General features: G+C 45.8%; 1 protein-coding gene across 5 annotated transcripts in view; it reads left to right on the top strand.

The window, feature by feature from the left end:
• Window positions 1-25,435, top strand: part of sema6b (semaphorin 6B) — a 328,957-nt gene that overhangs the window by 184,170 nt on the left and 119,352 nt on the right. Inside the window, exons 1-2 of one of the 5 annotated variants that reach the window (XM_033047269.1) lie at window positions 5,697-5,701; window positions 14,506-14,511. The exons of the other annotated variants lie outside the window; for them this stretch is intronic. The gene's annotated coding sequence lies outside the window, so the exon portion shown is untranslated. Of the gene's footprint in view, window positions 1-5,696; window positions 5,702-14,505; window positions 14,512-25,435 lie in introns of those variants that run through there. 5 annotated transcript variants of the gene reach the window in all.

The raw sequence follows: 25,435 nt of genomic DNA on the forward strand, positions 1-25,435 counted from the left end.
CATGCCACCCCCCTCCCCCCCCCTTTTTTGAAAAGCTTCGTACAGGCCTGGAATTAGTGGGCAACGTCACAAAGCTACTGTTAAATGCTGTTGATGGGATTGTGAGAAAGACCAGTCGCAGCCTGCGGAGGCATTGTCTTTAATTAACTCGCGCTGCCTGACTTCAGCGCTGAATACAATCCGGTATTCTTGCTAAAATGATAAGCTTTATAGCAGTATGACTTCCCATAGCAACTGTTTTATTTCCAGGTGTGGTTCCATGGTAACAGTCTAGTAATGACAACATAGTCTGCTGTCATTACTTATAGCACAACTGTCACAGAAATGGGTACTCACATTAACATGAGCTTCAAACAATATTCACCAATGCTGTCACACTGCAATGTAAATGCTGCCACAGCTGACAGTGGAGCATGGCACAGGGAAGTATTAAAAACACCATCAAATAGAACGCTTTGCTGGAGAAAGGGTGCTCCGGGAAGATTTATCTCACTTGACTTTGAAGGATTACTATAGTTTAGCACATGCATCTGTCTTTTTGGTTCTTTTTCCCCTCATTAAGCTAAGTGTATGAGCACCGAGATGAGAATATATCTCCACGCAGATCACTATTACTTCTGTAACATGAACTGTATTCAGGACTGTTAGTTCCACTTCACCTAGTACTGTGTATTCCACTCAAACCGCACACAGGGCTCTTTACAATAATCCGATGGATATTGCTGCAGCTGAGAGTTTGAATGTGTCCCATCATTAATTAGACTTCACTCCGCACCATTCAGCACAAAAGCTTCGCTAAAAATTCAAACAGATAATGGTGCAGTGGGAGGGGACAGAACACCAGGGATATTAGTAACCAGCATAATGTGTGGAGGAACTGCAGATGCTGGCTTACATCAAAGATAGGCACAAAGTGCTGGAGTAACTCAGAGGGACAGGCAGCATCTCTGCTCCCATTCTTTTTCTCCAGAGATGCTGCCTGACCCGCTGAGTTACTCCAGAACTCTGTGTAACGTCACCTATCCATGTTCTCCACAGATGCTGCCTGACCCGCTGAGTTACTCCAGAACTCTGTGTAACGTCACCTATCCATGTTCCCCACAGGTGCTGCCTGACCCGCTGAGATTAATCAATCTGAATGACTCTGTGAGAAGTGATGAAGTCATATAGCTCAAAAGCAGATCCATTGATCTGCCCCTTCCATGCCAACCATCAATGCCCCATCTATACGATTCTACTTTACCATTTAGAGAGTATCTCAGAATACAAGGAATGTTTAAGAAGGAACTGCAGTGTCTACCTCAGAATACAAAGACCTACCTTTTGAATGGAGATTAGGAGAAGTGTATTTAGTCAGAGGGTGGTGAATCTGTGAATTCATTCCCACAGACGGCTGTAGAGGCAAGTAATGAGTATTTTTAAATGGATATTGACAGATTCTTGATTGGTATGGGTGTCAGGTGTTATGGGGAGAAGGCAGGAAAATGGGATTGAGAGGGAAATATAAATCAGCCATGATTGAATGATGGAGTAGACTCGATGGGCCGAATGGCCTAATTCTGCTCCTATGACATGAACTTATAAAGTAGAGGATGTAATAAGAATAAATAAGAACAGATGATTTCATGTCAATCAGGTGTGGGGACAAAAGTTTGAATAAAAAGAGTCATGGAAGCAGAAATTAAAGATTAAAGCTGGAAAAAAAGTAATTATTGGTTGAAAGCTGTACACGGAGTGATGACAGTTGGTGCCAAAGGAGTTGATTGGCAGCAGTTAACTAGTTAAGTCACTAAGAGGCCACTTCAGCTTGCTGTGCCTTCCTTTGTAGTAAACAACAGTCTCACATCTTACACGGGCTTCAGTGGTGAAGCTATGCGACTGACACTGTCTCTGAGTGACACAACTGCAACGACAGCTCTTGAATATTTGGATTGAAGTGCCAATCCACAAGCTTCATTAAAGCCCTGCTGTGATCACAGCTTTGTGAATGTGTCTCCAAGTTACAATCCATCAGTGTGCCACCTTTATTGAGGCAGTGTCAAGTATTTTGATGCCACATAGATTTCCTGATATATTTCAGACTCTGTCAGGAAGTGGACTGATGGCCATGTCCATGCTTTGGGACTCCGTATGTTGGGAACTGAACTAGAAAGCCCACCTCAACCAAAAGCATATTGTATTATATTGACTGATACTTTGTTGTATTGTAATTGATGAGGGGACATGAGCTGCACCTGTGCAGTTGGGGCTATGGGTAAGTGGTGGAATATTGTGCCTGTGCTGTTGGGGCTATGGGTGAGTGGTGGAATGTTGTGCCTGTGCTGTTGGGGCTATGGGTGAGTGGTGGAATATTGTGTTGGTGGACCAAGCCTCCTGTGTGACAGGGACCCAACGGGTCCCACTTATTCTAGTTGTATTATATTGACGGATACTTTGTTGCATTGTATTGGATGTTATATATTGTATTGAAATGCCTTTCAGGACGAGATGGCCATGGCATGGTGACAACACCAATGACAACACCGAGCCATCAGGTCAATAGACAATAGGTGCAGGTGTAGGCTTGGTCAATGATAGTAAAGATGAGGCAGTGGGGGTTTGAAAAATGGAAGTAATTGAAGAGACAAAGCCCTCTCTGGCCAACCTGTAACTAAATGTACAATTAGCGGCAGAGCAAGGTCACTCGCGTGGAACCAATGGCACGTAACAACATTGTTGGTGAGGTCTGGAGAGAGGAATCGCCCACCCTACTTGTCTACCTCCAATGGTGAACTGTCTGCATTCCTATGGTATCTGTAGACTCCCTGATCAATGCTGTCTGAAGAACACAACATTCATTAAAATGCTTCTAATATTTCCAGATCTTGGACAAGATGTTACTGTGTAATTTGTGTTATTTTAACATGCAGCTAGCGCGGTGTAAGGCCTTGTTTTAATTGCTGCATCCTGTCACAGAATAACAAGTAGAGCCAGGACTATCACCCAGATCAGGTTCCCTAACACTGCATCATATACACGATTCATGATACTCATCTGCTATGCCTTAGCCATCCATATCGTAGAAACTGACAGTGATGTCAAACCCAGGGAAGAATTAATAACTTTTATGAAAAAATACACCAGCAGTCTGAAACAGAGCTTAGATATAAAGTAATTACTTTCAAAATTAAAAAATAATGGGAACATGATGGCGTGGATACGTTTCCTTCAACTCCCTTTCATCCTTACCCGAGTGTAACTAAACGGACATGTCGGAGCACCTCGCTGGTATATTACCGAGTCCAGGATATTCTACTTGATTAAAAGCGCGAAACAAAACTGCTGAGATATTAATAATTTCCCATCAATGTAATCTCTTCTCTACCAATTCCGAAGGGGATTGATGTTGTGATGTCATTGCAAACAGGCTCACACTATTTCATGTCTGCCCTGGGTGTCCAAGAATATTGACATCACAGTCATTAGTCACTCCATCGTATCGCCTCGACTGGGCCAGTTATACAAATTAATATATCTGCAAGAGGATTGGGTGCCCAATAGCGACTGACTCATTAGTTCCATCACCTGCAGATATGTTGGGGTTGCCATGGAACCCGCCAGTCTATGTACAGAGCCTATAACACTCGGGGACTTCCCACCAACCAGGGAATCTCAGGCAGAGAGATTTGCAATCTCTTCACTCCATGCACCATCCATACAGAATGGCACAGGACACAATGGGAGGCTTCACTAACACACAATTTACAACACCTGGAGATAAAAGGACAGCATGTGTAGTTGAGCCAGTCATTACCACCTCAGATCTAAATGACTGTCACTAATCTTTTCATTATCTCCCCTCGTCCAAATGGAACCATCTCAACTCCATCCTACCATGCCCCCTGTGGATCTGGTCTGTTTCAATATGATCTCCCCCTCATTCCTCTGTATCGGGATGTCATTTACTGTGGCCCCTCCTGATACAATCACCTCACATTCTTCCACAATATTTACCAAGTGCCACCTTTCCATCCATTCATCTCCAGGATGGTAAAGACAACATTCTTGGCGGTAGTGGAAGCTATGGGGAGTTGCTGGAGTCTGTATCTCTGACCTGGGAGATAGATGCAAGGAGAACGGACTAAAACTCCAGTAATCTGCTATCCTGTAGTTTGGAAATCCTGATGCTCTGGCATCTGGCTCATTGGCTCTCATTCCCACCCTCCCAATATTATCCAATAGTCCAGAAATGTTCAGGTGAAGGGGGAAAGATTTACTAGGAATCTTTTTCACACAAAGGGTGATGGGTGTATGGAAAAAACTGACAGAGAATGTAGTTGAGGCTGGGACTATCACAATGTTTAAGAAACAGTTAGACAGGTACATGGATAGGACAGGTTTAGAGGGACATGGGCCAAACGCAGGCAGGTGAGACTAGTGTAGATGGGGCATGTTGACGGTGTGGGCAAGTTGGGCCGAAGGGCCTGTTTACATGCTGCATCACTCTAACTAACTGCAAGTAAGAATTTAATTGTTCTATCTGGGACATATGGCAATAAAACACTCTTGACTCTGTCAGTCAGATGCTACAAATGTCCATGGATTATAGGAGTTTCACTGTAATCGTTTTCAGGATAGTAATGGAATTGTGGAAGATCACTTTATTTAATCTCTCTTCGATATCCTGATGTACCTCCCGTTGTAAAACGGCAGCACGACCGAGGGATCTGCCAGAGTCCGCCAATCTGTCACGGTTTTGATTTAATGACCCGTAGAGACTAACAAGATCAAAGCTTCTTACAAGCCGAGCTTGTTCAACAAAAGAGTTAATTAGAATCTTTCACAAAGCCAATACCTTAACGTGAGTCAAATGTAATGATTTCTGTGGATATTTGTTACTCAGATGAACGTTACTTTGCTTTCATCTCAACAAGACTGCCTCACTGGATGGCCAATTACAGCAGTTCTCAACAGTTGGCACCTCAACAATATGTGTGAGGAAGTTGGGATGGATTTTGCCGTCAGTGAATTCATTTAAATCCATCCCTCAATTTCCCGACTTTATGCGATCAAAGTGGAGATGTCATGCCAGCTTCTCTCCACCATTCATTGCCCAATAACTATTTCATATCCTATAATGTCAGCATGTAATAAACAATGCAGAAACAGGCCATTCGGCCCAACCAGTCCATGCTGGCAATTATGCACTACTTGAGCATCTTCCCAGTACTGTGACCTTCATTTGTGCCTGAACACCATCACGTTTCCTTGTCACTCACTACCTGCCAGCTCTGCACTGGCTCCACACTGGCTCCACAGTTTCCGCTCTGTCGCTGCACTGGCTCCACTGTCTCCGCTCTGTCTCGGCACTGGCTCTGCACTGGCTCTGTTGCTGAAGTACTTGACCAGCCTGGGCGGTTAGCATTAGTGTTGGGACTGGATCATCTCCCTTGAGGTTGGGGAGTAGATCTCAACCAAGCGAGTACCCAGAGCAGCAGAGCGCTTCACTCTCCCTGGATGGGACACCATCAGGGAGTAAATCAGCAGCAAACCAACTGCATCAGACTGGTTTGCCGTTTCAGAAGGGTGAGATCGCTGAGGTGAGATCCAACATGGAAGATGTGGAGGCTTAGGAGAGGATGTTGACCAGAATAATGGCGGGGTTGGATGTGGAGGCTAAAGAGGATGTTGGCCAGAATAATGGCAGGGTTAGATGGTTTCTGTGGTTTGTTTGGACTTGGATTGTTTTCTCTGAAACATCGGAGGTTGAGGAGCAGAGATAGGGCAGACAGTCAGAACCTTTATCCCCGGGGTGGAGATGTACAACACTAGAGGGCACAGCTATAAGTTGAGAGGGGGAATGTGTATTGGAGAAGTGTGAGGCAAGGTTTTACACAGAGAGTGGTGAATGCCTGGAATGTGCTGCCAGGGGTGGTGGTGGAGGCAGATATGATGGTGATGTTTAAGAGGCTTTTAGATAGAAACATGGAAGTGCAGGGAATGGAGGGATGTGGACCATGTACAGGCATCATGTCCAGCATGGACATTGTGGGCCGAAGGGCCTATTCCTGTGCTGCGCTGTACTATGTGTTGTGTTGTATGGTATGTGGGGTCATTATGGTCATGGGAGTGATGGCAGTGAGATTGGTTTCACTGGCTTGTTCCACAGTTGCCACCCATTGCATTTGGCCTTAAATGGGCACTTTGTCCAGTTTACCTTCACCCCCAAAAGGCAGAGAGTTCTCTTTTACCAAAGTAAAGCTCAGGTCCACCAGGTGAATGTGCGAGGGAATTCACTTTCTCAGCCAGGGACGGTTTGGAAGTGGTGACAAAGTGTTTCTGGTCACGAGTCTTGTATTGTATAATTCAGGAATGTGTTTAATGTCAGTAATGAAGTGCGTTTGACTCTATTACTGTAGCCGGTTATTGTTTCATGTAATGGATTACCTGTCAGCAACTCATGCCTAGTATTTAATATACCTGCCTTTAATGAGGAATTGACAAATAGCATTTTCACATGATGTGGCATTTAATAAAAGAAAACGAACTTAATGTTGAATAGGTTATCATCGAGCTGAAAATAATGGTTCCTTGCAGTGAACGGCCTTGAATGCAACAGCTTGGCTCAGATCCGTTCACATCCCAAGTGGTTTTTGGAGAAACTTCCAACTTCACCTGCCCCACCTCACCTGCCCCACCTCACCTGCCCCACCTCACCTGCCCCACCTCACCTGCCCCACCTCACCTGCCCCACCTCACCTGCCCCACCTCACCTGCCCCACCTCACCTGCCCCACCTCACCTGCCCCACCTCACCTGCCCCACTTCACCTGCCCCACCTGCCCATACGATAGAGACGTGGCTAATGGTGGCACCACCTGCCAACTTCAGGCCATCCATCGACCACATTTACACCAGTCCTATGGTAATTCTCGTTTATTCACCCCACTTCAGTGGATGTTTTTAAGGCAGAGACAGATAGATTCTTGATCAATACGGGTGTCAGGGGTTATGGGGAAAAGGCAGGAGAATGGGGTTAGGAAGGAGAGATAGATCAGCCATGATTGAATGGTGGAGTAGACTTGATGGGCCAAATGGCCTAATTCTGCTCCTATCCCTTATGAACATTCTCATCAACTGAACTAACCGATTCCCCACTTACCTAAACACTAGAGGCAACTAACGAGTGGCCAATTAACCTGCCAACCTGCCACCTATCCATGTTCTCCACAGATGCTGCCTGACCCGCTGAGTTACTCCAGCACTCTGTGAAACGTCACCTATCCATGTTCTCCACAGATGCTGCCCGACCCGCTGAGTTACTCCAGCATTTTGTGTCTATCTTTATTGAGAAATATTAGATGAGTGTCAGAGCTCGGTGTCAGAGAAGGCTAAGGACTGAGTGCAGGACAATGGGATTGTTATGCCTGGGCACTGGGGGCTGATACAGGCATCATGGGGAGTGGGTCTGGCTCCATGCTGTATGACTCTGTGAACCTCCTTGTCTCTAGATCTTGGGTTCCTCTTGACAAGAGCGTTTACCAAATGACGCCTTTGTCGTTCAGCATGTGAATAAATGAACATTATCAGACGTCTTGCTTTGTATCGCCTGGTGAGAGCAGCGAGATAAATCATCTGAGAGCAACAGGGATTACAGACAACAAAGGTAGACACAAAATGCTGCAGTAACTCAGCGGGACAGGCAGCATCTCTGGAGAGAAGGAATGGGTGACGTTTTGGGTCGAGACTTCACCTATCCGTGTTCTCCAGGGATGCTGCCTGTCCCGCTGAGTTACTCCAGCATTTTGTGTCTATCTTCAGTTTAAACCAGCATCTGCAGTTCCTTCCTACACACTTACAGAGAATGAAAACTTGCAGCAGGAAAATGTGACAGTAATTTGATGCTGATTTGACCAGTTTTTACCATCTTACAAATACTGCTTTAGAATGTTTAATTCATTATAACGATCTCTCAGACAAGTTTTAGATATATTTAATTTAAATACTCCTATTATTTATGTCACAGAAATGACCCTGAGAGCTCGTTTTTGTTCCCTTTCATCTATTAACTAATCTTATCTAGCAGTAGAAAATGAGTATTTTTTGTATTGGTTAATTTAGCAGTAAATGGAGAGTTGTCTAGAAGGTCAGGTCAGGGGGAGTTCCCCCCACCACGGGAACCATGTAATCCCGTACTACCTGCTCCATGACTAAACCGTCTCCCCCACCTGGTTCGCCAGGTGAGGAGGGGGCTGTGAGCAGGACCAAAAACAAGACCTGTCAAAGGGTGGATGAGCTTCTAGAGAGCCAACGGCCATCCACACTTCAGTAGAAGTTGCGATCACTGTCGTACACGGCATTGTAAGGAATGATGATAAACCACACACACCAAAATCCTATACTTCCAGCGGCAGAAGTCCGCAGGAACTGGAGGATAGAGATGTGTGGAACATCCGTCACCGTTCCTGTTGGAAACCAGCACCACTGCGTTGCTAATGTTTTCAACTATGATGAATGAATGAATGAATGAATGAATGAATGAATGAATGAATGAATGAATGAATGAATGAATGAATGACTGAATGGGTTACCGGGAGCAGTTGTCGTCACTCTACAGGTGTGAGTGGTGTGTGAAGCTGTGGAGTAACAACACCCCAAAAACAACAAAAGGAATCAGAGGAATATTCAGAGACTCAGCACATTTAAATGTTCCCATTGAAGCCACGTCTTCACATGTCCCATGGAAGCAGTTTCTTTGCCACCAAGGTGCCGATGACCATCAACCACCTGTTTACACTAAACCCAGAATAATCTCATTTTTAGACATAAAATGCTGACATTCTATAGACTCTTAACAAGCAAGTAACAAATTAAAACAATTTAAAAAACTCATCTGCAATATATTCTGCTTCTGTAAATCAGGTTACCTTGTCAGACCCGAAACGTCACCTATCCTTGTTCTCCACGGGTGCGGCCTGACCCGCTGAGTTACTCCAGCACTCTGTGAAGCGTCACCTATCCATGTTCTCCACGGGTGCTGCCTGACCCGCTGAGTTACTCCAGCACTCTGTGAAACGTCACCTATCCATGTTCTCCACAGATGCTGCCTGACCCGCTGAGTTACTCCAGCACTCTGTGAAACGTCACCTATCCATGTTCTCCACAGATGCTGCCTGACCCACGGAGCTAAGGAAATAGGCAACGTTTCGGGCCGAAATCCTTCTGGAAATAGGCAACGTTTCGGGCCGAAACCCTTATGGGTTTCGTCCCGAAACGTTGCCTATTTCCTTCGCTCCATAGATGCTGCTGTACCCGCTGAGTTACTCCAGCCCTCTGTGAAACGTCACCTATCCATGTTCTCCACAGATGCTGCCTGACCCGCTGAGTTACTCCAACACTTTGTTTTCTCAGCAAATTAGTCATATGGTAGAGAGCAGGGAAATAATTTATGTTAATGTGTTAAACACTCCTATATTAAGAATAATGGACAGAAATGATACTGTTTAATAAAGGTTTAAACAAAGTTGTGATTCCTTGCAATTGATTAGTTACAGGTCAGATGTCAATAAAATTCATCTACAATATCTTCTTCCGCTGCTGTTCTCTGCTCCCTGTACCTTCCCCTTTGCTCAACTCCCTGTGCTTGAGTTTGGATTCATTGTATTCATGTGTGGTAGTAACTGATGTGATTGGATAGCAAGTAAAACAGAGCGTTTCACTGTACCTCGATACATGTGAGATTAACAAACGTAAAGGTGGACCTTTGTGCTGGTTTACACTGGCGGCAGCCAGTGACCGATCGTACACTTCCACCCAGATCCTTTCTAGTTAGATCCTTTCCGCTCACTTCAGTTTAGTTTATTGTCACGTGTACTGAGGTACAGTGAAAAGCTTTTGCTATCCAGTCAGCAGAAAGACAATAGACAATAGACAATAGGTGCAGGAGTAGGCCATTTGGCCTTTTCAGCCAGCACCGCCATTCAATGTGATCATGGCTGATCATCCCCAATCAGTACCCCGTTCCAACCTTCTCCCCATATCCCCTGACTCCGCTATCTTTAAGAGCCCTATCTCACTCTCTCTTGAATACAATACATGATTACAATTGAGCCATTTACAGTGTATAAGGGAATAATGTTTAGTGCAAGGTAAAGCCAGCAAAGTCCGATCAAAGATAGTCCTGGGTTAGAAAGAAATCAGAAATGTTGCAGAAAGCTGTTAAATTGATGTGTTTGAACCCAAACGGTGTCTTCCCCTAGTGGATGGCAATTGATGTTGGTTATGAAAGCAAACTAGAACATTTTCATTTGCCATTAATATCTTTCTGCGTTTCACTCTGGGGAGATAGATGGGAACTGCACACATTATGGATGCTCATTGCATTTTGAAACCGTTCCCCCATTAGCTGCTCTGAGAGTCGCATTATCTGATTGTTATGACAATATAACGGTGATTTGAGTTAGCACAAATGAATCACATTAATAAGCTGTTAAATGCACCCTAAACAGCTTTAAGAATTGAGCAAACTAATCTCTCAATCCTTGCTGTAGCATAGTCATGAACAATGACTATCGGCTAATGCTAACTTTCACACTTTCCACGCTTGTTATGTTAGGTCTGGGGTCAGTATTTGCTGTAAGGCTGACCTAAATGTTAATGTGGCCATGTAGGACTGTGCAGTTTAGTTTAGAGATACATTGTGGAATCAGGCCCTTCGGCCCACCAAGTCCACACCTGCCATCAATCACACGTTCACATGAGTTCTATTAGCCTGCTTTTGGATCACATCCTACACACTAGGGACAATTTACAGCAGCCAATTAACCTACAAACCTGCACGTCTTTGTGAAGTGGGTGGAAACTTCACGTGGTCACAGAGAGAACATGCATACTCCGCGCAGACAGCACCCGAGGTCAGGATCGAACCTGGGTCTCTGACGCTGTGAGGCAGGCAGCAACTCTACCGCTGCAAGGTGGAGGAGCAAGGTGGAGGTACAAGGAGAGTCGGGGTGGAGCGAGAGATTACATGGCAGTAATTACACATGTAATTCATTTCTGTAATGCACTGTCATTAATGTTTGTTACAGCAGTACTGTTTGCAATGAAATTAAAATATGTGAACTCTGTGGAGAGGAGTGTGTGGTTTGTGGGTTACATGTGAGAATGGAGTGTTTGGGTCGCAGCAGAAACACAAACCAGACACACCACAGATAAATGGAATGAGATACTTATTGAAGACCTAGTGAATGAATGTGATCGTGGTTGTAGAGGGCTGGGTCAGTGTGTACACGTGGAGGATGCAGGACAGGGATCTACATCATCTTCATTATTTATTCATTTCCATGTTAGACTGCAGCTTAAACGAGGGCCCGTTTTGATTTAGGTCAGTTTTATTGAATACTGGACCAAGTGGGACCCGTTGGGTCCTGTCCACCAACGCGGGGGGGCGTGGCCTCACAGGGGGGGGCTGGTCCTCGAACGCAATATTCCACCACTCACCCATAGGTCCCAATACTCACCAATCCCTAGAGAGGGAGGGGGGTAGAGAGGGAGGGGAAGAGAGGGAGTGGGAGGTGGAGGGGTAGAGAGGGAGAGGGGCAGAGTGGGAGGGGATAGAGACCCTGCCCCATCTCCCTCCTCCTCACCCCCCTCCCCTCACTCCCATTCTCTGCCCCAGGACCTACCCAGATGCTAGAGCAGCTCCAGGGCCTGGACAGCTTGAAGGCCCATTGTGATTGGTGCACTGTGAGAGGCATTGTGACATAATCACTGGACGCGCTTTGAGAACGGTTTTGGCTTTGTTTGAAACTTTAAATCATGAATAACTTCGGAAATATAGGTCAGAATGCGACGGGAAGATGTTTATCGCTTCGACGGGAACAATGTGAGTAGAATATGTGAAAATGGGAAAGCTGTGGCGTAGCGTTTGGAAGAAGATTAGGAAAAAGCAGAGCAGAGTGGCACATTGCTGGCACAAACAAAGGTTTTAGTAATATATAGATGAGCACTATCTGGCTACAACATACACCTCAACTTGAATTTGAATTACAAAGAGCTCAGATGCCCTATTTGTCTGGATTATATCCCTTTTTACATGAGTTTTACAAGAGCTATTAGAAAATTGTGACACTTTTCCCCCTAATAAAGTAGTCAGGATAAATTAAACACTTCATGTGGCCAACCAAAGCGTGGGTTATTAAAAGGATAATTAATGAAACACAGACTATAGGCAAATAAAAGTAGTAAGCTTTGAACTTTGACATTATTCCACCAGATATTTTATTACATTTTAATTATATTTGAGTGCTTAGTGCAGGCCACATTTAAATCGGCTCCATTATTTTTAAATCACTTTAATCATTTTTCCCTCGAGTAGATTATTCTACAGTAATGGCCAGTAATTTATTTGAATTCCCCTGACCTGCATACTTCTAACCCCTTTTCACCAGAAGGTTCAACACTTGCTGTCTTTGTTGTTGTTGTTCATTAAATAATAACCTGATGCTATTGTGTGAGAAAGAACTGCAGATGCCGGTTAAAATCGAAGGCAGACACAAAATGCTGGAGTAACTCAGCAGGACAGGCAGCATCTCTGGAGAGATGGAATGGGTGATGTTTCGAGGCAAGACCCTTCATCAGACTGATGCTATTCTTCAGCTTGTGCTATTTGTCGTTTTCAAGATATTTCTAATCCTAAATTCCTTTTGCCAATGTTGAACCCTTTAGCGAGTCAATGTTCATTTTAAACATAGGTGAGATGTTGCCCAGAGTAGGGGAATCGAGAACCGGGGGAAAGGTTTAAGGTGAGGGTTAGGGGAAAGATTTAATTGGAACCTGAGGGCTAACTTTTCCACACAGAGTGTGGTGGGTGTATGGAACTAGCTGCCGGAGGAGGTAGTTGAGACAGGTACCATAGCAATGTTTAAGGAACATTTAGACAGGTACATGGATAGGACAGGTTTAGAGGGATATGGGCCAAATCGCGGACAGGTGGGACGAGTGTAGATGGGGCATGTTAGTCTGTGTGGGCAAGGTGGGCTGAAGGGCCTGTTTCCGTGCTGTATCACTCTGTGACGAGTGTAGATGGGGCATGTTGGTCGGTGTGGGCAAGGTGGGCTGAAGGGCCTGTTTCCACACTGTATCACTAAATCTGGTCACTTTGTGTCCATCCCTAATTGCCTGTGTTAATGGGTGGTGATGTAAAGACCAATCCGGGAGGTGGAGTGATTTCCATCCCTGAAGAACATCAATGACCCAAGTGGATATTTGCAACGTTACATGGTTCCCATTGCTAAAGCTTTTTTTAATTGCCAAATGTATTTAATTAGATGAATTAAAGTTCCCCAGTGGCCACAGGTGGGATTTGAACCGGTGTACCTGGATTAACAGTCCAGCCCTCTGCCATGTCAGAGTGCCTCACAACTCCAGCAACTGAGGTTCAATCTTCATCTCAGGTGCTGTCTGTGTGGAGTTTGCATGTTCTCCCAGATGGGTGTTTAGTGTTTGGCACAAAAATGTTGTGTGTGTTTATGATATCTAATACCTGTTTATTGTGTCAAATGAAACATCAATGCACAGAGCCAGATATTTTTGATGTCACCTTCAGTATTTATATTTCTGATGCAGCTTAATTGGTGATTCCAGCTCAGCAGATGATTACAATCATTGAACTTGTATTGCCATGTTGCTGCTGTGAATGTAGCGTTTACATCTTGGAGTAAATGTGTTGTTGGTGTCCGGGCAGCTTGTTGATGATGTAGCTCGGGTCTCAGGGAACAAACAATCTGTGGTGGAACTAAACAGGTGAGGTAGCATCCGAGGTGACACTTTGGGTCAGACCCTTTCTCGGGCAGGCATGGAAATATTGAGTTGAGTGATATGTATTAATGATGGATTGGATCGATAGCCCACCTGTGTTTAACAGTAGACCTGGATGGCATCTTCAGACCCCTTTGCAATCTTTGTTTTTTTTGGGGAGAGGGGGAGGGGAGAGGGGGTGGGGAGAGGGGGGTGGGGAGAGGGGGGTGGGGAGAGGGGGGTGGGGAGATGGGGTGGGGAGATGGGGTGGGGTGTGGTACCAGAGGCATTTGGGGGAAGCTGTCTGAGAAGAGAGAATGGATTGGAGGAGAGAGTAATGGGTCTGCATCAGTCTGAAGAAGGGTCTCGACGCGAAACGTCACCCATTCCTTCTCTCCAGCCCGTCTCACTGAGTTACTCCAGCATTCTGTGTCTATCTTTGAGCGAGCAATGTGAGCTGAGAGGCACTGGGTGATGGATGATTGCTGGCATGGGCTGTTTGGCCAAATGGGCTGTTTTGTGCTGAGTTTCCATACGATTCCCCGGCCTCTGACTGCAGTCTCCCAACAGCAATGATTGAAAGCAGACACTGGAGCATAAACGGATGAGTTATAGAAGCCCATTTCTGTGAAGATGACAATGAAAATTCAATTAACTGCAACAATAGACAGACTCGCCCTGGCAGTTACTGAACATTGGCCGATAATTAACAGCGCTCCACAATTAACAGAATAATGTTCGAGCTCCTGCCTTCCAATTATTCGGTTTATTTCCTCACATTTTGCAGGTAGTTTGACAGCTGTAATTTTTCCACTTTTAGAACAAGAGTTTGTCTGAACAATATTGTCTTTAGCTCCTGTCAATCCTCAACCATGGGTTTAAGCTGAATGACGGGCAGCGCAGCGGCAGAGTTGCTGCCTCACAGCGCCAGAGTTCCGGGATCAATCCTGACTACGGGTGCTGTCTGTGCAGAGTTTGCACGTTCTCCCCGTGACCTGTGTGGGTTTTCTCCGGGTGCTCTGGTTTCCTCACACTTTCCAAAGACGAACAAGTTTGTAGGTTAATTGGTTTTGGTAAAAATGATCACAAACGTGTGGGATAGCGCTAGTGTACAGGGATCGCTGGTCGGCACAGAGTCGGTGGGCCGAAGGGCCTGTTTCTGCGCTGTATCTCTAAACTAATCTAGACTGGGCATCACATAACTACTGGATCCAGGTCCCAGAGTCTGTGAAATCCACTTTTTGTTGAATTTTTGCTGCAATTCCGTTCATGATGACGGGAGGGTAGGTAATGAAGGTTATTTTCAGACGGGTGAAACATTGCAATGGTTATCACGCTGATTATGAGGAGAATGTTTCATTTATTCCCTGCACACTTGTTCCCCACACATAGCCCAGAGGTCTAAATATCCCCAGTGTCTATCCAACATTCACTCTCAGGCACAAGCCACAGCATGGATTACATGAACCCTTACAGGCACGGCTCAGACAGGAAGTTAAAATGCCATACCTGCCTACAAATAAAAATCAAAGCTGCTGGAAACACTCAGCCAGTCTATGTAGAGGGAAAAAGACACAGAGTGCTGGAGTAACTCAGCGGGTCAGGCAGCATCTATGGAGCTAAGGAAATAGGCAACGTTTCGGGCCGAAACCCATAAGGGTTTCGGCCCGAAACGTTGCATATTTCCAGAAGGATTTCGGCCCGAAACGTTGCCTATTTCCAGAAGGGTTTCGGCCCGAAACGTTGCCTATTTCCAGAAGGGTTTCGGCCCGAAACGTTGCCTATTTCCAGAAGGGTTTCGGCCCGAAATGTTGCCTATTTCCTTAGCTCCATAGATGCTGCTGCACCATAACTCAGTGGGTCAGGCAGCATCTTTGGAGAACATGGATAGGTGACGTTTCACAGAGAGCTGGAGTAACTCAGCGGGTCAGGCAGCATCTGTGGAGAACATGGATAGGTGACGTTTCACAGAGTGCTGGAGTAACTCAGCGGGTCAGGCAGCATCTGTGGAGAACATGGATAGGTGACGTTTCACAGAGTGCTGGAGTAACTCAGCGGGTCAGGCAGCATCTGTGGAGAACATGGATAGGTGACGTTTCACAGAGTGCTGGATTAACTCAGCGGGTAAGGCAGCATCTGTGGAGAACATGGATAGGTGACGTTTCAGAGTGCTGGAGTAACTCAGCGGGTCAGGCAGCATCTGTGGAGAACATGGATAGGTGACGTTTCACAGAGTGCTGGAGTAACTCAGCGGGTCAGGCAGCATCTGTGGAGTGGATGTTTCAGGTCAAAGATCCTTTGTCTCAGTTCTACTAAAGGGTCTTTGATCTGAAATATTAATCTTGTTTCTCTTTCGATAGATGTTGCCTGACCAGCTGAATGTTTGAAGCATTTTGTGTTTTTATTTCAAGCTTGCAGCAGCAGCATTTCTTTGCTTTCCCTGGTGATCGAGTGTTGGCAGAGTAGCAGGTTGACAGTGGTGGCTGATGTAGTTGGTAGACAAGCGATCAGTTCTCACGTGGCATCTGTTGCAGAGGTTGTGTGCTTGCGTTTACACTGACGTTTCATTGTGAACCGCGTTCTCCACGGACTGGGGGGGGCTCACGGCGTAAAGGTACCGCCTTTACTGCTGTAGTGACACAGGTTCAAACCTGACCTTGGAGCTGCCTGTGTGGAGTTTGCAAGCTTTTGAGTGCCGGTACACAAAAAGCTGGAGTAACTCCAGAGATGCTGCCTGTCCCGCTGAGTTACTCCAGCTTTTTGTGTCTATCTTCAGCTTAAACCAACATCTACACTTCCCTTCAGCTGCCCAGTCTCCTCTCTCATCCCAAAGACGTGCAGGTTGGTTAATTGTCCCTGGTGTGTAGATGTGGACCGAGGTCAACGTGGCTGAAACTAAACTAACTAAGAGTGGTCGAATCTGGAGGACGATGGGAATGTCGGAAGACTAAAATAAATGAATGTAGCGTTAGTGTGGATTAATGTTTGATGGTCAGCGTGAACTTGGTGGCCACAAGACCAGCTGTCAGACTCCATAACTCTCTGAGTTTGGATCCAATCAGGATAAAGGTGGAGCATCTGTGGTATTCCCTCCCTTGCTGCCCTGTAAGTGGACCATGAGGAACAGCAGCGATTCCACTGCGGCCCAACAGATCCACTTGTTTCCAAGTCCCTCTGCAAGGTTGTGACCACCCCCACCATCGGTCACTGCCCCCCCACCCCCCCCCCCCCCCCCCCCCCCCCTCCGACTGCTTTCCAGCAGAGCTGAAGCATAATAATGAAATGCCAGGGAAAGGGAACCAGTTTTCAGCTTGAAGATGTGTGTATTTTTTGATCATCCTGTCAATCTTTGAAAGACTTTGTCCTTCATTGTGGACTTTATTCCCACTATTAACTTTCTCTATATGAACAATTATTGTGACAAGACAGAAAGTTCCTTTCAACTGAGTGCGGTGGCATTCTTATAACCTTAGAAAGTAACACTTTAAATTGCATTTGAGAATAGAATATAAAAAAGCCATTAAACTCAATAGTGCTGTCCCTTTTGATATATTACAGGTTATGAAGCAGCTATCTCGCCTTATCCTTCATTCCTTCTCCCTCCTGAAACACATTTCATTGTTGAATCCACCATTAGAGTATCTCACAAGGTACAACAGCGTTACACGGGTCAGTTCCTCACCACAATAATCGACATTATACAGCTGACTGGCCATCTTCCTGGAACTTCCTAGATATTGTCCTTCAGATGGAAGGAACTGAATATCAATCTGAGTATAGTTTCCTCGGGCAATCAAACTGAAGGTTGCGGCATTATGAGGAACATCCCACTGCCCTCGGGTGAAGGAAGGAGTTACTTGCTGCCCAGCTACAGGTATAGTCCGAGCTAGACTGGCTGAAGAGTTGTGTGTGGCGTTACTAGACTTGACCCTTGGGCATCATTGGCCGAGGGGAAGAGCTGTAGGTGTCAACAACACAGCTCGAAGGGCCGAATGGCCTACTCCACCTATTTTCTATGCTTCTATGTTAACAACACATGGCTGATGAAGAGCTATCGGTGTCAACAACAAAGGCCAGTGGAAGATCACCTGTGGCCAACTGATAAATGCCTGGGTAGGTCAATGGAATGAAGGAGTCAAGCAACAGACAGCCATGGCCTCAGGTGGAGACCAGACTGGGGATTCAGGGCAGGGAGTGGAGCCAGGGTGATGGAGTACAGAGGTGTTGTGGCAGGGAAACAGTGGATTGATGCAGCTCTACTTATTATGCTGGAGTTATGGGAGCGTATCCGTGCCTTCCAACTCGAGAGTGAGGCAGGTGAGAATACGGTTTATGTGGGGTGTTTTTGCAGACAAGAGGGAGTTCGAACAAAAGGACACAGTGCTGGAGTAACTCAGAGGGTCAGGCAGCATCTGTGGAGAACATGGATAGGTGACGTTTCACAGAGTGCTGGAGTAACTCAGCGGGTCAGGCAGCGGGTCAGGCAGCATCTCTGGAGAACATGGATAGGTGACGTTTCACAGAGTGCTGGAGTAACTCAGCGGATCAGGCAGCATCTGTGGAGAACATGGATAGGTGACGTTTCACAGAGTGCTGGAGTAACTCAGCGGGTCAGGCAGCGGGTCAGGCAGCATCTCTGGAGAACATGGATAGGTGACGTTTCACAGAGTGCTGGAGTAACTCAGCGGGTCAGGCAGCATCTGTGGAGAACATGGATAGGTGACGTTTCACACAGTGCTGGAGTAACTCAGCGGGTCAGGCCCATATCCCTCAGCACCTTTCCTGTCCATGTACCTGTCCAAATGTCTTTTAAATAGTCCCTGCCTCAACGGCATCATCTGGCAGCTTATACACCAACCACCCTCTGTGTGAAAATGGTGCCCCTTAATTTACTATTAAATCTTTCCCCTCTCATCTTAAATCTATGTCCTCTGGTTCTTGATACCCCATCTCTGGGTAAAACATTTCAAAAGTACTGAGCAACAATTTGCAAAATTACCTACTTTATGAAATTCTTAGAACAAGAGGCGTCGTCACTGGAATTTACTGACGGGTGCTGGAGAGAGTCAGGAGTGAACCCTAACCCTAACCCTAACCCTAACCCTAACCCTCATGCAAGAGTGGACCCTAACCCTAATGCACATTCCATTGTCAGCCCTATTGCTAGGGCATCAATTCTTGCCATATGGAAAAAATCTTAGTGAGTTTGGACAGTTTAGAATGGGTTAACTAATTCCTTCTCTCCAGAGATGCTGCCTGTCCCGATGAGTTACTCCAGCAATCTGTGTCTATCTTCAGTGTAGACCAGCATCTGCAGTTCCTTCCTACACATTCGTCTGGACAGTGGCTCTTAGCTTCTGCAAACCTGGTTTCAAATCCTTTCAATGGAATAAAAGCCTGATGCTATAAGGCTCCTGTTTCAATTAAGAATGATCGAAGAGGCTGGGGCTCTGTAGAAGACTGAAATGATTAAGATCCTTAAGATTTGACAGAGTGAAGATGGACGATGTTTCCACTCCTGGGGCTAGTGTCACTATCCACTATATATACCAAACTGTTGCTAACAAATCCAGCAGAACTTTGAGCCAGAGGATGGGGAGATTTCCTGCCTCCTGGAGCAGTTGAGACAAAGGGGATGAGCTGTGTTTAAAGAGGAAGTTGAGAAACACATGAGGAAGATTACTGCTCATAGGATTAGATGAAGAGAGACAGGGAGAAGCCATGTGGACCATTAACACAAGCATGGATAACTTGCTTTGTTTTTGTGCTGTACATCATCTGCAGTTTTTACGGCCACAGGTTTAGTCTGTAACAATGGCCAGCCTGACCCTGAGAGACTGTGTACACACAGAATGTTGGAGTAACTCAGCGGGACAGGCAGCATCTCTGGAGAGAAGGAATGGGTGACGTTTCAGTCTGAAGAAGGGTCCCAACCCGAAACATCGCTCATTCCTTCTCTCCAGAGATGCTGCCTGTCCCGCTGAGTTACTCCAGCTTTTTGTGTCTATCTTTGGTTTAAACCAGCATCTGCAGTTCCTTCCGACACATTTCGCCTGAGAGACTATGTGATGCTACACAGAACATTCTCACTAATACCACCGACAATGGCGTCTGAAATCTAGGGACGGCTCACTGAAGTAACAACCACTTTATCATAACTCTGTTACATGCTGCCAGCAACTTAATACAATGTTGAATTTGTAAAGGAATCTTTAATTAGAGAGAGGTTTTTAGCGAGCGGTGCTGTCGATCTCTGCGAGAGGGAGGGGCAAGTTTACACACCAGAAGCAACCCTATTTGTGATGATGTAAAGCTGGGCTGGGGATATAACATATTGTTCACTAAATAAAGCTGATATTCTACTAACTGTGGCATTGAATAGGCTAATAGAGGCTGCTGCTGCTGCAGATAACAAGTGGCACACTCATTAAAGCCTTTTGTCTGCGAGAGAAGGCATTTAATTCCTTAAGCATTATCTTTGTTTAACACACACAGCAGTGCAGAGTCGGAGTGGCTGAGCTGGCCCTACCCAGGGCTAGGCCATTTAGGACTGGGATGAGGAAAAACCTCTTCACCCAGAGAGTTATGAATCTGTGGAATTCTCTGCCACAGAAGGGAGTGGAGGCCGATTCACTGGATGTATTCAAGAGAGAATTAGATTTAGCTCTTAGGGCTAACGGAATCAAGGGATATGGGGAGAAAGCAGGAACGGGGAACTGATTTTGGATGATCAGCCATAATCACAGTGAATGGTGGTGCTGGCTCGAAGGGCCGAATGGCCTACTCCTCCGCCTATTTTCTTTGTTTCTATGTTTCTACTGGTGCTCGTCACTTCAATACGTTCTGAAGCAAAGCTGAAAATGCACAACACTGTCGTCAGTAATGTGGACATGTCTTTGATCACAGCATCAGCACCGATCCTGCAGACTCTGAATGTTAGCTCTCTTTCTCTCTCAGATCTCACTGATGTGCTTTGTACTTTCCCTGTTGTTTTCTGGTTTGATGCACTCAGTTTTGCAATCAGCGATCACTGTACTGAGGCTGGAAGTGGAAGGGAACGCTCTCGATACAATGTGCCGACACTCGCCTTTGAATATGTAAACCGCAGTTTGTTTGAATTGATCATTGTCAAATACTTTGTGTTGTTGATCAAAGACTATATTTTAAAGAAAGGTTTATTTTGCACATTCTGGAATTGACACAATAAACCTTCCATTTGTCTTCTGCAAGGAATCACTGATTAGTGTGGGTGTCAGGGGTCAGGGGTTATGGGGAGAAGGCAGGAGAATGGGGTTGAGAGGGAGAGGGAGAGATAGATCAGCTATGAGTGAATGGCGGAGTAGGAATGGCAGTGATGGGCCGAATAGCCTAAATCTGCTCCTATAACATGAATTGTTTTAATTCCCTGCCTGGCGCAGGGCATGTGTCGTGTCCTTGCTGCTTATTCATAATAACCATTCCTGCCCATAAACTAATTTGAAATAGAGAATAGATTAGAGTGGGACATTAAGGGTGATCTGTTTAGCTATTGAAAACCCATATGTACATCTTTATTGATTAAATTCATAATGCATATCTGGCTATCTATATAATACACAGCGTTGGAAAGAAGCAAGTTTATTAACAAGTATTCAATCTTGTAATAGCCGTCTGTTTAAGTGATGGAGGGTTTGGGTTTACTACAGTGAGTCAAAGATTATTACTGAAACAAATGAAACTGCATGAGTCACCATTGACTGTGGGCTGAGACCGTGCTTGGCTATTCAATGTAGGGGCTATTTACCAGGCGTTACTAGAATGTTGAATTGTGTTAGAGTCTGTATTACATTGGCAGATTAATGTGGCCATTATGTGGCCTTAGCAACAGCTAGTTATGGGGCCCTATTGTATTCTTAGAGCCAACTCTAGCCATCCACAGCAAGGCCTCAGCAATGCAATCATGGACTAGTCGCACCCTGGCCACTCCCTCTCCCATTGGGCAAGAGGTACAGAAGTGTGAAAACACACACCTCCAGATTCAGCGACAGTTTCTTCCCAGCTGTTATCAGGCAACTGAACCATCCTACCGCAACCAGAGAGCGGTCCTGAACTACTATCTACCTCATTGGTGACCCTCGGACTATCCTTGATTGGAATTTGCTGGCTTTACCTTATTCCTTTATCATGTATCTGTACACTGTAAATGGCTCGATTGTAATCATGAATTGTCTTTCTGCCGACTGGATAGCACACAACAAAAGCTTTTCACTGTACCTCAGTACACGTGACACTAAACTAAACTGAAACTGAAAATGCAGTGCATGCTTCCCTGAATCACCAAGACACTTTATTGTTACTTTAAATGGCATGAAGTGAGGTGGTGGGAGCTCCTTGCCAACCCAACCTGCCCTTTAGTTTATTGATTGTTTGGGCACCAGGAGCTAGGCAAGCAATGATTGATCATTCCTACCAGATGGTGATGATGGGCTACTGAGAGTAATAGTATTGTAATAATTGGGGACTTGGATGGGGCAGAATGTGTTAGTCGTTTACTCAATTAATGTGTAGCTGGTCTACTTGAGCAGGGTGGAGCGGTGGGTGGTGGGAGATGGGGGGTGGATTGGGGGAGTGAGATGGGGGGGGTTAGATGAGGGGGTGGGTTTGGGGGGTGAGATTGGGTGGGGGTTGGGGTAGGGTGAGATGGGGTTGGGGGGAGTGAGATTGGGGGGTGAGATTGGGGGGTGAGATGAGGGGGTGGGGGTTGGGGTGGGGTGAGATGGGGTTGGGGGGTGAGATGGGGAGTGAGATTGGGGAGTGAGGTGGGGGGTGAGATGAGGCGGTGAGATGAGGGGGTGGGGGTTGGGGTGGGGTGAGATGGGGTTGGGGGTGTGAGATGGGGGAGTGAGATTGGGGGGTGAGATGGGGGGTGAGATGGGGTTGGGGGGTGTGAGATGAGGGGGTGGGTTGGTGGGGGTTGGGGTAGGGTGAGATGGGGTTGGGGGGTGTGAGGTGAGATTGGGGTGGGGTGAGTTGGGGGGGGCGCTGGACCTATTTGGACATGTGTCAGGACAAGTGACTGGGGTGTAAGTAGGGGAACACTTTGGGGCCAATAGCCATGGTTCTATTAGTTTTCAGATAATTCTGGAAATGATCGGGCTGGTCCACAGATTAAATGCTAAATTGTGGCAAGGCTAATTTTGAAGGAGGAGCACGCAATGTTAGATTGGGAATGGCTGTTTGTTGGAAAAGAGGTATGTGGGATTGTGGGAGTGAGATGGTCCCGGTACGGTGAAGGGCAAGGGCGTAGACAGGACGGTGAGTACAGGTTGATGGTGGAGATTGTCGCTGTGGTCAGGGTAAGGAGGAGTGTGCCACATAGAGGCAGCTGGGTCAAGAGAATCTCTCAGAAACAACAATACACTTGAAGAGGGAAATCAGGACAAAGAAAGGACATGAGATAGCTCCATGAAGGGTCTGTCCCACTTGGTGATTGTTTCAGCGACTGTCGGCATCATTGACTGACGTATCGGGTCACTGAAAAATTTGTGGCGTGACGTGGCGTGATGATGTATGACGTGGCGTGATGACGTATGATGCGGCGTGATGACATATGACGCGGCGTGATGACGTATGACGCGCGGTGTTTGTTCAAGTGTCGCAACATTTTTTTTGTCGCCGCTGGATTTTGAAATGTTCAAAATCTTTTGGTGACAAGTGGGACAGACCTTAAGATACAGTAGAATTTTAATACATTCTACGTATACTTTGAGCAGGGGGATGAATAACTAGGGTGAGAATTGTTCCTTTAAGGATCAATGGGTGGATTATAGGGAATGGGCAAAGACTATTTCTTACCTGTATTTACCGTGAAGAAGATCATTGAAGCTTATTAAGGGAAATTATCAGTGATGTCTTGCTCGTTATCCACATTGGGAAGGAAGAGCTGCTGACTAATTAAAGCATATATAAGGTGGATAATTCCCCAAGCCTAATTAAGTCGACAAAGAGTGCTGGAGTAACTCAGCGGGTCAGGCAGCATCTGTGGAGAACATGGATAGGTGACGTTTCACAGAGTGCTGGAGTAACTCAGCGGGTCAGGCAACATCTGTGGAGAACATGAATTGGTGATGGTTTGGGTTGGACAACAACTGGTGAAGCAGGTAGAGGTTTAGTCTCCAGGGAAACACATCACATCCCAGATAAGAAACATTCCTTTTGCCCTGACAACATCATGCGATTGAAGGTTTGTTTTTGCAATAGAACGGTCGATGCTAAACCTGAACAATTCTACTGGCTCTAACACATAGGTCTAAGGGAGAGAACCATTTGGACGTTGCACTTTCCTGTCACTATAGAGTTTTGCAATTTGCTTCACTGTTGCTTTTGGGTAAAGGGCGGATTGATCTGTGACGCCTCTTGAAGAACCTCTCGACACTTCCTTACCCCGAAATTCATTGGAATTCAATGCAGTCAATTTCAGAGACACAGTACAAGACGCTGTGGTGTGTTCACTGCTACTGAGTAAGAATCTATCAATACATATTGAAGAACAGCCACTTAGATTACTTACTAGAGGGTGATGATCAACTGGGTTATTGATCCTGGCACAGTCAAGGTCACTTCTCCAGCGTTGACAGAGAATTAGCAACAAGAAAGGGAAAAGATGCTGCTGTACTCTTGGCAATTGCTATCTCCCTTTCTAAGAGTTGGATTTAGGCACTGATTTTGGATGATCAGCCATGATCATATGGAATGGCGTTGCTGGCTCGAAGGGCCGAATGGCCTACTGCTGCACCTGTTGTTTATGTTTCTATATTTCTGTGTTTCCTCTATGGTTAAACCACCAGCCTCGAGCAACCCTGCACTCAGTTTACAATCAAACACTTCCCGTGTGAATGTTACAATTAAATATGATTGTCGATTGATCTTTATGCGTCATTAGTGACTAGATTGGTGTAAATGTTGGATTGCTGCAGGAGAGAGAGAGAGAGAGAGAGAGAGAGAGAGAGGGAGAGAGGGAGAGAGCAGCTCTGGTACGTAGTAATGCTACAACTTCTGCACCACAATGTTATTTATGGATTAATAATCAGGTCACTCCCAATAAAACATTACTGATTGTAAATCTTTTAAATTTAATCTTGCAAGTAAATTGCCAAGTGAAATCTTTTGCCAGAAACTGCTGAAGTCATAGTCATAAGGGAACATCTGATCAGAGGTGGGGTTGAGGTTTAAAGGGGTTGGTTGGTTGGTGATGCTGAAGGGCATACACAAGGCAAGATTTCCAATAACAGAAAGACTTTACTGGACTCTGGGAGTGTTATTGAGCAGAGGGATCTAGGAGTGCACGTGCATGGTTCCTTGAAAGTGAATTTAAATATAAGGCCCAGTGTAGGTGAATCGAGGACCAGAGGACATAGGTTTAAGGTGAAGAGGAAAAGATTTAATAGGAATCTGAGGGGTAACTTTTCCACGGAAAGGGTGGTGGGTGTGTGGAACGAGTTGCCAGAGGAGGTAGTTGAGGCTGGGACTATCCCAACATTTAATAAACAGTTAGACAGGTACATGTATAAGACAGGTTTGGAGGGATATGGACCAAATGCAGGCAGGTGGGACTAGTGTAGCTGGGACATGTTGGTCGGCAAGTCTGAAGAAGGGTCTCACCCGAAATGTCACCCATTCCT

Source organism: Amblyraja radiata, chromosome 29 (genome assembly GCF_010909765.2).
Source record: "Amblyraja radiata isolate CabotCenter1 chromosome 29, sAmbRad1.1.pri, whole genome shotgun sequence".
Taxonomy (NCBI): Eukaryota; Metazoa; Chordata; class Chondrichthyes; order Rajiformes; family Rajidae; genus Amblyraja; species Amblyraja radiata.